This window comes from Stomoxys calcitrans, chromosome 2 (assembly GCF_963082655.1).
Source record: "Stomoxys calcitrans chromosome 2, idStoCalc2.1, whole genome shotgun sequence".
Lineage (NCBI taxonomy): Eukaryota > Metazoa > Arthropoda > Insecta > Diptera > Muscidae > Stomoxys > Stomoxys calcitrans.
This window is the reverse complement of record NC_081553.1, coordinates 140801474-140817788: the sequence shown is the minus strand read 5'-3', so window position 1 is coordinate 140817788 and position 16315 is coordinate 140801474. Positions and strand designations below refer to the sequence as shown.

Sequence of the window (16315 nt, the reverse complement as noted above, 5' to 3'; positions counted from 1 at the left end):
TCCGTATAAAAATATATATTCTTGATCGTCTTAACATTTTAAGAGTATTTAGCTATGTCCGCACATATAATTTCATTAGCGCAGGTCGTTTGAGATTGTATATTTGGTTTTGGTATAGATGCTATATAAACCGATTTCCCGATTTAGCTGAAATGCTATGACGTTTTCTATGATATTCGACAGATGCGCTAAGTATGGTCTAAATCGGTCCAAAACCTGATATAGCTCACATATAAACCGATCTCCCGATTATACTTCTTCATGCTCTAGAGGGTGCAGTTCTGGTTTGATTTGGTTAAAATTTTGCGCAATGACTTCTATGACCTACGTAACGAATTTAATCTGAATCGGTCCGCAATCTGATATAGTTTCCGTATAAACCAATCTCCCGATTTTACGTCTTGAGCCCCTTTAGAGCTACCCATGTATGGCCAGAATTTTTTGGAAATATTTACAAAAATCGCAATATTTTTTTAATTTTTTTTTTTTAACTTTATTCAAAATGCTAAAAAGTGACGTGGGTGAAAAGTAAATTTATTGAAAATATTATATAATTTTCTTTCGAAGTGCCACAAAGAAATGTTGAATATATTTTAAATGGTTGCACTTCATCGCGGACAAAGGAAACAGGTGGTAAAAATCAAAATTAAGTCTTATATAAAACTTTCCAACGATTTCGAAAATGCTACCCATAGAAATTTCACATTTTTAGTTGAGAAGATATGGCCGTTCAAAGTTAAATTATTTTCGATTTTCAAAAAAAAAAAACAAGTAAAAAGGCGTTAAGTTCGGCCGGGCCGAACTTTGGATACCCACCAGCTCGGGAATATACGTAAACCACCTTTCATCAAAATCCAGTGAAAATTGTATACCTTTTGTCCCATAGCAGTTATATGAAAATATGTTCCAATTTTGACCAAATACTTATAAGTACAAGTCATTGTTCAATTGTGTATAACAAAATATTGGTCTTTTTAGTAGCTTGATGTAAAAATAAACCGATCTGAGCTACATACGACACGGATTTCGAAAAGCCTAACATAAGTCACTGTGTCAAATTTCAGTGAAATCGGATTATAAATGCGCCTTTTATGGGGCCAAAACTTTAAATCGAGATATCGGTCTATATGGCAGCTATATCCAAATCTAAACCGATTTAGCCAAAGTTTCAGAAAAATTTCGATGGGCCTAACTTAACTCACTGTCCCAAATTTCGGCGAAATCGGACAATAAATGCGCCTTTTATGGACCCAAAACCTTATATCGAGAGATCGGTCTATATGGCAGCTATATTCAAATCTGGACTGATCTGGGCTGTATTGCAGAAGGAAGTCGAAGGGCTTAACCTAACTCACTGTTCTGAATTTCGGCGACACCGGACAATAAATGCACCTTTTATGGGCCCAAAACCTTAAATAGAGAGATCGGTATATATGGCAGCTATATCCAAATCTTAACCGATCTGTGACATATTGCAGAATTATGTCGAGGGGCTTAACTTAACTCACTGTCCCAAATTTCGGCGACATCGGACAATAAATGAACATTTAATGGGCCCAAAAACTGAAATCAAGAATCGGTATATGTGGCAGCTTTATCCAAAACTGGACCGATCTACACCAAATTAATGAGAAATATCAAAGGGCCTAACACAATTTACTGTTCCAAATTTCAGCAAAATCGGATAATAAATGTGGCTTTTATGGGCCTAAGACCCTTAATCGGAGGATCGGTCTATATGGCAGCTATATCCAAATCTGGACCGATCTGAGCGAAATTGACAAAGGATGTCGAAGGGCCTAGCACAACTCACTGTCCCAAATTTCAGCAAAACCGGATAATAAATGTGGCTTTTATAGGCCAATGACCCTAAATCGGAGGATCAGTCTATATGGGGGCTATATGAAGATATAGTCCGATATTGCCCATCTTCGAACTTAACCTGCTTATGGACAAAAAAAGAACCTTTGAAAATTTTCAGCTCAATATCTTTATTTTTAAAGACAGTAGCGTGATTTCAACAGACAGAGGGACAGACGGACGGACATGTCTCGTCATGACATGATCGTCTTAGATTTTTACGCTGATCAAGAATATATATACTTTATAGGGTCGGAAATGGATATTTCGATGTGTTGCAAACGGAATGACAAAATGAATATACCCCCATCCTTCGGTGGTGGGTATAAAAACCATAATTTTTATGTAATTTAGCCCAATTTCAAACAAATAATTCGAAAACAAGATAAGGAATTGTCATTTTATATTTTTTCTATTGATGGATATCTCATACGTAACCAGTAAAGAAAGGCTAAAGTCGGGCGGTGGCGACTTTATGATATCCTACACCTACACTATAGGTATAAAGTGAGAGCTATATCTAATTCTGAACCAATTTTGATGGACCCTGGCGGATGTTTGCAGATAGGTTATTTAACAATTCGAGCAAATATGCTCAAACTGTAATGTAAATGGGAGCTATATGTATATCCGACATATCCCAACCGATTTCGAGCAAACTGCTCAGATATAGTGGTAGTAGTCGGAGAAAGCGTTGTACAAAATTTTGGCAAGATTGGTCAATAAATGCGCTTGCAGTGGCTCTAGAAGTAAAAATCGGCCGTAAAAATATATGACAGCTAAATATAATGTTCAAATTTTGACAAATTTTGTTCAGCGATGAGGCTCATTTCTGGTTGAATGGCTACGTAAATAAGCAAAATTGCCGCATTTGGAGTGAAGAGCAACCAGAAGCCGTTCAAGAACTGCCCATGCATCCCGACAAATGCACTGTTTGGTGTGGTTTGTACGCTGGTGGAATCATTGGACCGTATTTTTTCAATGATGCTGTTGGACGCAACGTTACAGTGAATGAACACATTTCGAACCGAACACTGATTTTGGTAATAAAATTCAATGATTTGCAAGCGTTGCTCGTTAGTAAGTCTATTCATGATGAAATGTCAAAGCATACTGAGCATCTTTCTCTTTGACACCATGTCTGAAATCCCACGTGATCTGTCAAATACTAATGCATGAAAATCCTAACCTCAAAAAAATCACCCTTTATATATATATATATATATATATATATATATATATATATATTTCTGGAGTTTCGAGTTGCAACGTATATATATACATATATTTATATATATATATACATTTATGGAGTTTGGAGTTGTAACCTAATAACCTCGTAATATGTAGTTCATTCATTCAACATGTTATTCTTGAGAATTATATTTAAGTATTACAAGTAGATATTAAGAAAAAGGTTCTATTACTTTATCGCACACAAATGATTTTTTTTTATTTCACTATCTGAACCGATCTTTTCCAATTTCAATACGCATCGTCTCTAGGCCGAAAAACATATCTGTACCAAATTTGAAGACGATCGGATGAAAATTGCGACCTGCACTTTGTATACAAATTAATATGGACGGACAGACAGAGGGGCATAGCTAAATCCGTTCAGAAAGTGTTTTTGAGTCGATTAGTATGCTTATTAATGGATCTGTCTCTCTTCCTTTTGGGTGTTACAAGCAAATGCACTAAGTTATAACACCCTGTACCATAGTACAGGTTATAAAAATCAATCTACAAGGTCTAATAAAAAAAGGTCATATAATTTTTTTTCAAAAAGTATTTATTTATTGCTCAATCGTGTCCTTTACAAAGTAATATTAACATCGTCTTTCCGTTTGTAACTCATTCACGAAACGCAACTTTTTTGTTGCACAAATTTTAATACAGTTAGGTCAGGTTAGGTTTAAGTGGCAGTCTGCCATCGGACTCACTGAGACGTTATCGTCCATGGTAATACCACAGGAGCAGAAGAAGGAAGATGTCTTCTAGTTACAGCCGTTGAACTATCCAGACTGCTTTAAAAAGTTCAACAACTTGCGATTGTTCACATCCGCTAAATCAGACGGTCCTCAAAGAAATAAGAACCTTAAGTGGAACTGAGACGTCTGTTCTACCCAGCGACAGGAAAGCGGTATCCTCTTCAAGTCTGGATTTGGCCACATAATTTTGGAATGCCACAACCTCCCGTTGAAAGGTCTGCAACAGCCGAGGGAGTTTTTGAATTCAGGAATACGTTCAATACGAATTTAATGGCTGCCTGGTCGTCTAGTTTGGAACCATCTGTATAGAAGTCTATGTAACTTCATTAACAGGCATATTGGAGTTCCAATGTGTTCTATCAGAAGTAGTGGTTCAATACTTCTTATCAAAAAGCGGTTTATGCAACCGCTTTACCCTAATTTTCAAAAACGCCAGATCTCAGAGATGGATGGTGCGATTTAAGAGAAATTTTTTAGACCATCTTATAGTAACCTAAAAACAACCAGTAAGGAAAGGCAAAAGCCAGGCGGAGCCGACTATATAATACCCTACACCACCGAGCCTGCGAACTACTTTTAATGCATGGAACCTATGTTGAAATATTGTCACATTTTAATTTTGCATACCTATTGATAGGACCTAAATTGTGGCTACTACAGCCTTATAGGCCATATGATATGAAAGATATAATAGGTTGCCCAAAAAGTAATTGCGGATTTTTCATATAGTCGGCGTTGACAAATTTTTTTTCACAGCTTGTAACACTGTAATTGCATTCTTTCTTCTGTCAGTTATCAGTTGTTACTTTTAGCTTGCTTTAGAAAGAAAGTGTAAAAAAGTATATTTGATTAAAGTTCATTCTAAGTATTGTTAAAAATGCATTTACTTTCTTTTAAAAAATCCGCAATTACTTTTTGGGCAACCCAATATATGGGAGCTACATATATCTAAATCTGAATAGACTTTGCTAAAATTTAGCACACGTACTAAGACATAAAATGAAAAACCTCACGCTAAATTTTATAAAGATTAAAGTCAAAATTTTCATTCAAATTTTTCCTAAAGACAAAATTCCAATTAAAAATATATTTTAAAGATTTTTTTCTAAAGACTATATTTCAGTGAATAAATTTCTAAGGAAAAACTTTTGCCTTATCTTAATAAAAAATTTTACGCTTTTCGGTCCCAAATAAAAATAAAAACAAGTAAAAGCGTTCTATGTTCTGCCGGGCCGAATCTTATATACCCTCCACCATGGATCAGATTCGTCGAGCTCTTGCCACGGTATCTCTTTTTGGGCAAACAAAGGATAAAAGAAAATAATTGCTATGTTATTGGAACAATATCAAGAAATGGTTCATTTCGGACCATAGTTAAATTGAATTGAAAGAAGCCATTGTGTACAATTTCAGCCAAATCTCGTAAGAATTGCGCTCTTTAAGGGCTGAAGAAGTAAAATAGGGATATCGGTTTATAGGGGAGCTGTATTGGGCTATAAATTGATTCATGCCATATTCGACAAGTATGTTAAAGGTCATGAGAGAAGCCGTTGTACAAAATTTCAGCCAAATCGGGTAATACTTGCGCCCTTGGTTTATATGGCAGCTATATCAGGTTATGGACCGATTTGAACCCTTCTTAATACAGTTGTTGGAAGTCATAACAAAACACCTCATGCAAAATTTCAGCCAAATCGGATAAGAATTGTGCTCTCTAGCGGCTCAAGAAATCATGATCCCAGATCGGTTTATTTGGCAGCTATTGGGTTGCCCAAAAAGTAATTGCCGGTAATATAGTAATAATATAGTCGGCGGTGACAAATTTTTTCAACGGCTTGTGACTCTGTAATTGCATTCTTTCTTCTGTCAGTTATCAGCTGTTACTTTTAGCTTGCTTTAGAAAAAAAGTGCGCGAAATTTCGTTTACATTTGTTTGTTTGGCGTCAATTTTAATATGGGTACCACATGTATTGAAAGAAATTCATTTAACAAACCGAATCAACGCTTGTGATATGCACCTTAAACGCAATGAATTCGATCCGTTTTTAAAACGAATCATAACTGGAGATGAAAAATGGATTGTTTACAACAGCGTTAGTAGAAAACGATCATGGTCCAAGCATGGTGAACCAGCTCAAACCACTTCAAGGGTTGATATCCACCAAAAGAAGGTTATGCTGTCTGTTTGGTGGCATTGGAAGGGTGTGGTATATTTTGAGCTGCTTCCAAGGAACCAATCGATTAATTCGGATCTTTACTGTCAACAATTGGACAAATTGAATACAACCATCAAGGAGAAGCGACCAGAATTGGTCAATCGTAAAGGAGTCATATCCCACCAGGACAACGTTCCCAGCCAAGCTTACTCAAAACTGAATAAGCTTGGCTGGGAACTTTTGATGCATCCACCATATAGCCCTGACCTTACACCATCAGACTACCATTTATTTCGATCTTTGCAGAACTGCTTAAATGGTAAAACTTTCGGCAATGATGAGGCTATAAAATCGCACTTGGTTCAGTTTTTTGCAGATAAAGGCCAGAAGTTCTATGAGCGTGGAATACTAAATTTGCCAGGAAGATGGCAAAAGGTTATCGAACAAAATGGAAATTATATATTTGATTAAAGTCCACTCTAAGCTTTATTAAAAATGCATTTACTTTCTTTTAAAAAATCCGCAAATACTTTTTAGGCAACCCAATATATCAAAACGTGTACAGATATAGCCCATTTACAATCCCAACAGTAATAAGACGATAAAGAACTATATGGGTCTTGGACGAATATATCGAGGAGTTACAAACAGAATGACGAAATTATTTAGTATACCCCCATCCTATGGTGGAGGGTATACAAATGATTTTCAAAAATAGCAAAAAAAGTTCAACAGCCCAAGATGTGCACTACTAGATGTTTCAATGTCCTAGCGACAAACGTAAGAGTAATATAAAACTAAGTCTTATAGAAAAAAGCCCGCTAATTAATTGCATGCAATAAAAATCTTACAAATTCCCCGATTTATGAAGTTCTAGAGTTTTTTTTTTGTCAACATATTGAGCATTAGACTTGTCCAGTTTCACAACAATTATTCAAACACAACGTTTAAGGAAATCATTATTGTTGTGGGAATAGCGTAAAAGGAAATGCAAAACTTGTTTTTATTAAATTACCAATTACGTGTTTTTATAGTATGTGTAACAAACGGAATGACACACTCATTACATCCCCATCCTTCGGTGGTGGGTATAAAAACGAAAAAGCAAAACAGGTGCATGCGTTTAGTTTTTATACCCTCCACCATAGGATGGGGGGTAAACTAATTTCGTCATTCTGTTTGTAACTACTCGAAATATTCGTCTGAGACCCCATAAAGTATATATATTCTTGATCGTCGCGACATTTTATGTCGATCTAGCCATGTCCGTCCGTCTATCCGTCCGTCCGTCTGTCTGTCGAAAGCACGCTAACTTCCGAAGGAGTAAAGCTAGCCGCTTGAAATTTTGCACCATTACTTCTTATTAGTGTAGGTCGGTTGGTATTGTAAATGGGCCATATCGGTCCATGTTTCGATATAGCTGCCATGTAATATATAGCTACCATAGCCAGATATAGCTGCCATATAATATACATATATAGCTGCCATATCTGAATAGCATTACTTTGATAGCTCTATGCGTCTTTGAAACACACTACCTTTTAATACCCTCCACCATAGGATGGGGGTATACTAATTTGGTCATTCTGTTTGTAACTCCTCGAAATATTCGTCTGAGACCCCATAAAGTATATATATTCTTGATCGTCGTGAAATTTTATGTCGATCTAGCCATGTCCGTCCGTCTGTCCGTCCGTCTGTCTGTCGAAAGCACCCTAACTTCCGAAGGAGTAAAGCTAGCCGCTTGAAATTTTGCACAATTACTTCTTATTAGTGTAGGTCGGTTGGTATTGTAAATGGGCCATATCGGTCCATGTTTCGATATAGCTGCCATATAAACCGAACCGTGCGCAATTCTTATCCGATTGGAATGAAATTTTGCACCACGTGTTTTGTTATGATATCCAACAACTGTGCCAAGTATGGTTCATATCGGTCCATAACCTGATATAGCTGTCATATGAACTGATCTTGGGTCTTGACTTCTTGAGCCTCTAGAGTGCGCAATTCTTATCCGATTTGAATGCATTTTTGCACGAAGTGTTTTGTTATGATATCCAACAACTGTGCCAAGTGTGGTTTAAATCAGTTCATAACCTGATATAGCTGTCATATAAACAGATCTGGGGACTTGGCTTCTTGAGCTTCTAGAGGGCGCAATTCCTATCCGATTTGGTTGAAAATTTTCATGAAGTATTTTATTTTTACTTCCAACAACTGTGTCAAAGAAGGTTCAAATCGGTTCATAACCTGATATAGCTGCCATATAAACCGATCTGGGGTCTTGCCTTCTTGAGCCACTAGAGGACGCAATTATTATCCGATTTGACCGAAATTTTGCATGAGGTGTTTTGTTATGACATTCAACAACTGTGCTAAGAAAAGTTCAAATCGGTTCATAACCTGATATAGCTGCCATATAAACCGATCTGGGGTCTTGACTTCTTGAGCCTCTACAGGGAGCAATTATTATCCGAATTAGCTGAAATTTTGCTAACAGTGAATTTTAACGAAATCGGATAATAAATGTGGCTTTTATGGACCTAAGACCCTTAATCGGAGGACCGGTCTATATGGCAGTTATATCCAAATCTGAACCTATTTGGGCCAAATTGAAGAAGGATGTCGAAGGTCCTAACACAACTGACTGTTCCAAAGTTAGCGAAATCGGATAATAAATGTGACTTTCATGGACCTAAGACCCTTAATCGGAGGATCGGTCTATGTCTATGGCAGCTATATCCAAATCTGAACCTATATGGGCCAAATTGAGTAAGGATGTCGGAGGTCCTAACACAACTGTTTCAAATTTTAGCAAAATCAAATAATATTTGTGGCTTTTATGGGACTAAGACCCTAAATCGGGGGATCGGTCTATATGGCAGCTACATCCAAATCTGGACCGATCTGGTCCAAATTGACGACGGATGTCGTAGGGCCTAACACAAATCACTGTCTTAAATTTCAGGGAAATCGGATAATAAATGAACTAAGACCCTAAACCGGCGGATCGGTCTATATGGGGGCTATATCAAAATGTAGTCCGATATAGCCCATCTTCGAACTTAACGTGCTGATAGACATGGTGAACCAGCTCAAACCACTTCAAAGGCTGATATCCACCAAAAGAAGGTTATGCTGTCTGTTTGGTGGCATTGGAAGGGTGTGGTATATTTTGAGCTGCTTTCAGGGAACCAATCGATTAATTCGGATGTTTACTGTCAACAATTGGACAAATTGAATACAACCATCAAGGAGAAGCGACCAGAATTGGTCAATCGTAAAGGTGTCATATCCCACAAGGACAACGCTAGACCGCACACATCTTTGGTCATTCGCCAAAAACTGAGTGAGCTTGGCTGGGAACTTTTGATGCATCCACCATATAGTAAGGAAGAGTAAGGATGTCGGAGGTCCTAACACAACTGTTCCAAATTTTAGCAAAATCAAATAATAATTGTGGCTTTTATGGGACTAAGACCCTAAATCGGGGGATCGGTCTATATGGCAGCTACATCCAAATCTGGACCGATCTGGTCCAAATTGACGACGGGTGTCGTAGGGCCTAACACAAATCACTGTCTTAAATTTCAGGGAAATCGGATAATAAATAAACTAAGACCCTAAATCGGCGGATCGGTCTATATGGGGTCTATATCAAAATGTAGTCCGATATAGCCCATCTTCGAACTTAACGTGCTGATAGACAAAAAAAGGATCCGAGTGAAGTTTCAGCTCAATATCTCTATTTCTAAAGACTGTTGCGTGATTTCAACAAACAGACGGACGGACATGTCCAGACCGTTTTAGATTTTTATGCTGATCAAGAATATACAATATATACTTTAAAGGGTGTTTCGATGTGTTGCACAGGAAATGACAAAATGAATATACCCCCATCCTTCGGTGGTGGGTATAAAAAGCGCAAGAACTATCCGATTTGGCTGAAATTTTGTACAACGGCTTGTCCCATGACCTTTAACATACATGTCGAATATGGTATGAACCGGTTTATAGCCTTATACAGCTTCCCCATAAAACGATCTCCCTATTTTACTTATTCAGCCCCTTAAGTGCGCATCCTTTGTTTGCCTAAAAAGAGATGCCATGAAAAGAGCTCGACAAATGCGACCCATGTTGGAGGATATAAAGGGTGATTTTTTTGAGGTTAGGATTTTCATGCATTAGTATTTGACAGATCACGTGGGATTTCAGACATGGTGTCAAAGAGAAAGATGCTCAGTATGCTTTGACATTTCATCATGAATAGACTTACTAACGAGCAACGCTTGCAAATCATTTTCAGTGAATCATTTTCAGTGAAATCATTTTCAGTGAATCGACAAATTTTGTTCAGCGATGAGGCTCATTTCTGGTTGAATGGCTACGTAAATAAGCAAAATTGCCGCATTTGGAGTGAAGAGCAACCAGAAGCCGTTCAAGAACTGCCCATGCATCCCGAAAAATGCACTGTTTGGTGTGGTTTGTACGCTGGTGGAATCATTGGACCGTATTTTTTCAAAGATGCTGTTGGAAGCAACGTTACGGTGAATGAACACATTTCGAACCGAACACTGATTTTGGAAATAAAATTCAATGATTTGCAAGCGTTGCTCGTTAGTAAGTCTATTCATGATGAAATGTCAAAGCATACTGAGCATCTTTCTCTTTGACACCATGTCTGAAATCCCACGTGATCTGTCAAATACTAATGCATGAAAATCCTAACCTCAAAAAAATCACCCTTTATAAGATTCGGCCCGGCCGAACTTAGCACGCTTTTACTTGTTTCTTTTCTTCTTTTGAATTTGTGAAGTGAAAAAGGTTCGATGCAAGGGCTTATAAAGTGTGCTTTTTTTAGCTATTATCTTTTTGGCAACACTAGTTTAAACAGCTAACGTATGTTTCGTATTTTGCTTCATTTTCAAACATCTTCAGTTTTGTGTATAATTTAACCATGAATCGTCTTACAAACGAACAACGCTTGCAATTATTGAATTTTATTATCAAAATGCGTGTTCTGTTAAGAAAGTTCATCGCGCGCTTTTTCTTCTTCTTCAGTGACGAAGCTCATTGTAGGATCAATGGGTACGTAAATAAGTAGAATTGTCGATTTCGGAATGAAGATCAGCCTAAAACATTGCAAGAGTAACCAATGCATTCCGAAAAGTCACAGTTTAGCGCGGTTTAGGGGCTGCTGGCATCATTGGACCGTAAAGCTACGTTGCGAATTGTAACGTAACTGTGAATGGTGAGCGCTACCATGAGATAATATCCAACTTTTTTTCTCAAAATGCAAGAGCTTGACTTGCACGACATATGGTAGCAAAGGACTTAGTGAGAGGTGAGTTCGGTGAAAATTTTATTTCACGTTCGGGACCGCTCAATTGGCCACCTAGATCGAACGATTTAACGTCTTTAGACTATTTTTTGTAGGGCTATGTTAAAGCTCACGTCTATACAGACAAGCCCGCATCAATTGACGCAGTAGAAGATAACATTGAAGCATTTATTCGTGAGATGCCGCCCGAAATGTTGGAAAGCGTATGTCAAAATTGGACTAAGCAAATGGACTATTTGAGGCGCAGCCACGTCAACATTTTCATGAAATAATCTTTAAACATAAATTTTTCTGAATTTTAGGTTTTTTTTTTTTAAACTTTCCTATAGCTCTTAGAAAGTCACCCTTTATAATGGCGGAATGTAGAACAACGTTTAGAGTTTGTTTTGCATTGTTTGAAGTAAAATTATAGGCCTAAGTGAAGGTTTCTAAATTTGGGTCCATCTCAAGTTTCCCGCAAGGAATGTATTCAGAATCTACTCATGCCGTTCTAGTTGTGAGTGTGGTAAGTATGTTCCCCATTGGAACTTGGTATGAGTCTTTCACATACTCAAACATGTTTGTTAAATATCCGTGTACACTTTTGGAATGAGTTCAGTTTATCATTCTATGTTCTATATGTCAAGAATGAGGGATATTTTCAGGGTAAAAAAAAAAACATTATATAAGTCACAAAACCTTGCAATAAATTATCGCAAAACAACATGGACTTTCATCGTAAACAAAGTCCAAAGTTCTCACAAATTATGTCTAATTTTCTTTGTGTGAAACGAATTATATTTGTGCGTGTGGGTATTAAAGGCCTACACATGGCACTTCCCGCCCATTGATTGCAATTGCCTTGCTTTATTATGCCATTATTAACGCTTCATCTCGAGAAATTTTAAATCGAATAGTAGAGTAGCTGCATTCGACTAGTGGAGTGGCTGCACCGATAGTCGACTGGTCTGCGGAGGCTTCCCACGAAGACCGCTGACGCACATCTTGATGATAAGACTGGTTCAATATCATATTCCCATGCCTGCTATTAGGCACCTCGTATAGGAATAAAACGGCGCTTCGCTCTCAAATAAATTGAGAGGCTTGGAACGACCAATTCCAAGACCCTCACCAATAACGGGAAGGATTCCGTTGATTGGGCTAGCAAGATAGAAGCTATCCAGGCTAACCCAGATCCTAATTCGACAACGGTACAGCAGTCACACCCAGAGAAATCATTGGTTGGAATTATATTATAAGAACAATAAGATAATAAGGTCAAATCAATTTCCATTGTTTGGACACAGTTTGGTTATTTTCATAGTTTAGTTGCTATCTTAACCACAATACAATAAATAGGGTTAAAAGAAGATGCTACATACCGATATATTAGTTCTATTTATCATTTCCATAAAAAATAAATGCATATTGCTTCTGCCAATTGTATCAACAACGTTTTATTTTCTGCAGTACCAACAAATAGTTAGCACAACACCCTTACTGTAGTTTTGCTAATTACCCTACCGGTAGTTTTGCTAACTGCCATACCGGGGTTCTACTAACCCCTTACCGGTAGTTGTGCTAACTATCCTTGTGGCAGTCAGTACTGCACATAAAATCTTCACATATCCCTGAAGAATACGGAAACCAAGGTTCGAATCCCCCGGCCGACCAATTTTTTCTATTATTTTTTCTTTAAAATTATTTAAGAAAATTCGACTTAAAAATATATATATATATGTATATCTCTAAGAAACATTTTTTAATGGTTTCTACACTTTTTTTAAATTTAAATTTAATTGGGAAACTTATTACTGCATATTAATGCTTATTGCCCTGCATCATCATTTGGAAAATGATGTCAGTAGGTTAGACGATGCGTAAAAGACTACCAAAAATGACATCATGAATTCAAATCTCCCCTCGACCACTCACAAAACTAATGGAATTAATTTTAAAGCGAAATAAGTTGAGAGGAAATAAGTAAGAGCGTGCTAAGTTCGGCCGGGCCGAATCTTATATACTCTCCACCATGGATCGCATTTGTCGAGTTCAATGCGACGTATCTCTTAAGGCAAACAATAAATATTGAATAAGATTATGCTATTGAAGCTATATCAAGTTATAGTCCGATTCGGACCATAAATGAATGCTGAACATTGTAATATTTCATTGTGTAATATTTCAGTTCATTCTGATAAGAATTGCGCTCTCTACAGGATCATGAAGTCAAGATCCCAGATCGGTTTATATGGCAGCTATATCAGGTTATGTACCGATCTGCGCCATATTCGCATAGTTATTGGAAGTTATAACAAAACACCTCATGCAAAATTTCAGCCAACTGGGAGGTGAACTGTGCGCTGTATTGGATGAAGAAGTCAAGATCCAAGATCGCTTTATATGACAGCTATACCAGATTATGAATCGATTTGAATCACACTTACTAACACAGTATTTGGAAGTGATACCAGAATGACGAAATTAGTATATCCCCATCCTATGGTGGAGGGTGTAAAAACCCGAGGGAGAGCGGCAGCAAGCTGAAAAGAACGAATAAGCGCAGCGCACCCGAACGACGACGCTCGCTTAAAGCAATTTTTGTTTTTGGTATCATAACAAACTATTGTAGACAGTAGCCTCAGAGCCAACGTTGGTTGTCACTACAGCAAAGTTGCGGTTGGCAAACAAATCGTTGAGGCAACAAGTCTGTTTTCTGGGTGGAGCCAAAAAGTCATCCTGCGAACATCTCATCTCCAAGAGAAGAAAGGCGAACAATAGTAAATAAGGTTTAGTCATTCAATTCTAACAATGACCCTGAAGTTTGTCTGCAAAGGTTTATGGTCTTTACCTCCACACGCAAAAAAATAAATCGTTTCACATAAAAGAAAATTTCGCTAAGTAAACTTATTTTCTGAAAAACGTTGGATTTTGTTTATGATAAAAGTACATGTTTTTTACGATTAATTCTTGCAAGAATGTATTTCAAATGTAAGGTTCTTTTCGCACACTGACAATACCTTTCATTTTTGATACATGAAAGACAATACCATTCATTCTTGATACATAAAATGCTATTAGAGATTTCAAATAAATTTTCGTTACTAATTAATTACTTAACGTAATGCTTATGCATATGTATATTCTTTTCAATTTTAAAATAGACTGTGCATACTGAAAATGCTACCAAGTTAAATTTAACGTTTTTTAAATTTTTACTAATTATACACTCAAAACCTTTTGAACCTCAACACTAGTTAAAGTTACCTAAATTTGGGAAATATTGAACTTCCAATGGCGCTAAAGAATGATATGCTCGTTGCGAGTTCAACAATTTCTTTATAGCTACGAAATTATTATAAATAGTATTAGTCCACTTTCAAGTTCCCACTGTTAAAATATAAACTAAAGAGCATTGAAAATGAAAGACAAAATCATTGAAAAAATCTCTCTTTCTGAACACTCCGAAGCATCCAATTGGACACATCTTAATTTCGCAACCCATTTATTCCTGCCTGTCTCTCATCCCCACGCTATCAATTGCTCAGCTATTGTGAAGAATACAAATTTAATATAATTCATTGCAATTATAAATTAAATAAAACTTTACATTTTGTCCCAGCCGAGTATTGAACCAAGAACCTCCCGTTTACAAAGCAGACGCTCTACGCATTCATCCACATCACTATTAGTTGAGACTTCGACTATTTTCCCATTTCAACACAAAAGCAAAACATTTTCTCACTTCTTTTCGTCATGCTTAGAAGGCCACCATTTGAAGTGTGTTTATTAAATTGTTCTTAATTTCGAGCATGTATTAGTGAAGGCAAGAAAGGATAATGGGAATGAAGGTTTTAGTTATATTGAACTAAAAATTTTTATATCTTTAAGTAGTTCATGCAGTAATAAATTTCAGAAAAGGTATGTAAACGATGATATGCTTTTGCAGCGTTTAGTATAATTCTCGCTTATTTCAAAAATAATCGTTTAAGGAAAACCACTAACACCACTTGAATTGTAAGCTAATTTATCTATACTCATGAGTAGTTAGTTTATTCGTACAACGTTTATTTTCTCTCTCTTTCGGAATTTTTAACTAATCGTGGATAAATATCATGGACTAACGAGTATTATGTATTTAACTCCTATTTACGATAAGCATTTTTCTGAGTGTATGCAGATCTAAATTGGTAATTGAAATTCTTCCAGAATATATTTGAATTTATTTCGATGTTATGAAACAAAATTATGTTAAAAGCCTTCCATGTTACTCTAATGATTTTTTTCAATGGACTTACCTATGGTGGAACTTTAAAAAATTGTCAAAAATTTTCATTGTATCCATCACTGGTCTATACGCTTAAATACTCACTCCTGTCTCTCTAGTAAGAGAGAATTATTATTGGTCCGATAATCGAATAATCGTCTGCGGTTATCGAAACACTTTTGTATTTTAAGAGTTTTTGGTTTTACAACAAGAGGATGGTACTTTTACCGTAGGCGAATTTGCTAAAGGGTTAGTTACATTCGGTAATACTACGTTTATGGCTAACATTTGATTTGTTGAAACGAAACGTTACACAGTTACAATAAAGGAAAAACTTCGTAATAAAAGTATTTTGTTTTCCGTAAAAATGTCTCAAACGTTTTACTTTCTTGCGTGTAAGTTTTAATTGAAACCCTTTTGATTTTTGAAATTATTTGAATGTGTTATTTATTGACTTTCTAACTTTTAAACTCGCAATGAAATTAAGAAATTGTCGAAAATGTGGAGATCAGAAAACTTTGAACTATTGCCAGAAGCACAAAATTTGCATTCTTGTTCATTGAATATATTCACATGTATCAGAGAGAAAGAGAGGACGGCGACATTTGCTGCACCTACATTCAACCTAACCACTCCGAGGTTTTATGCATTTCATAATTGAAAAACTACTACAACAATAAAATGGCAAAAATAAAGTTTGTTTTCTTTCTTCCTTTTTTTT

At 36.5% G+C, this 16315-nt stretch overlaps 1 protein-coding gene across 11 annotated transcripts in view; it reads left to right on the top strand.

Moving 5' to 3' along the window:
• The window catches only part of LOC106093003 (fasciclin-3), a 649496-nt gene that overhangs the window by 87548 nt on the left and 545633 nt on the right, over positions 1-16315 (top strand). Inside the window, exon 1 of one of the 11 annotated variants that reach the window (XM_059363883.1) lies at positions 16196-16233. The exons of the other annotated variants lie outside the window; for them this stretch is intronic. The gene's annotated coding sequence lies outside the window, so the exon portion shown is untranslated. Of the gene's footprint in view, positions 1-16195; positions 16234-16315 lie in introns of those variants that run through there. 11 annotated transcript variants of the gene reach the window in all.